This window comes from Hipposideros armiger, unplaced genomic scaffold (assembly GCF_001890085.2).
Source record: "Hipposideros armiger isolate ML-2016 unplaced genomic scaffold, ASM189008v1 scaffold_1755, whole genome shotgun sequence".
In the NCBI taxonomy this organism is placed as follows: Eukaryota; Metazoa; Chordata; class Mammalia; order Chiroptera; family Hipposideridae; genus Hipposideros; species Hipposideros armiger.
Genome location: NW_017733105.1, coordinates 90,253 through 91,249, shown reverse-complemented (window position 1 = coordinate 91,249; position 997 = coordinate 90,253).

Below are 997 nucleotides of genomic sequence, written 5' to 3'. Positions count from 1 at the left end.
TTAAAATAAACTGTATTATTATAAAATGTGCTTAGATGTATAATGTCTATTAAGATGTTCTAGGTTATAATCTATCACACTGGATACAGCTAACACAGTCAGGTGATCCTCAGTATCTGCAGGAGATTGGCTCCAGGGCCCCTGCAGACCTCAATGTGCAGAGATGCTCAAGCCCCTTACATAAAATGGTGGATTTGCATACGACCTATGCATATCCTCTCATATACTTTAAATCATCTTTAGATTACTTATAATACCTAATACAGTGTAAATGCTATGTAAATAGTTATTATACTATATTGTGTAAGAAATAGTGACAAGAACAAAAAGTCTGCACATGTTCAGTACAGATGCAACCAGCATAGACCTAACTACAAGATACACACATAAGCAACGATATAACATTTATTTTTTAGAATGTTTTCTACCTGTGTTTTTTTGGAATCCACAGATGCAGAACTCGTGTATATGGAGGGCCAACTGTATGATAAAAGTCTAGATAAGAATGACACATTTTAAATGCACATGCTTAAATAAAATTGATAATTTTCTGAGCATCTATGGAAAGCATCTGTACAAGTCTGCCTGCAATTTGTTTACCCTTACCCATCCATCCTTTGCCAAATATCACTAGCTTTCAAGACTCTTAGAGGTTTAGATCCTGCTGTAAACTGTATTTCAAGCAAGGGTCATCATGGAGCAATGCCTTCTTCATACTTGCCAAACAGAGACAGTCTCATTAACATGGGACATCTATTTCGTAGAACATATGTTAAGCTGATTTAGGGAAAATATCACCTTTCAAAAGTCTTAAGGGAAACTTCTGGGTTACAGCACTGAGCCATAGAATGGTGATGGATTTTTAGCAACATACAAGTCGAAAGGAATGAAAAGCCCTTTTGAGAGCTTCTCTGACTGAAGAGAATCTATCTATCTATGCCTATCATCTATCTATCTATCATCTATCTATCAATCATTTTTCTATCTATCTATCTAT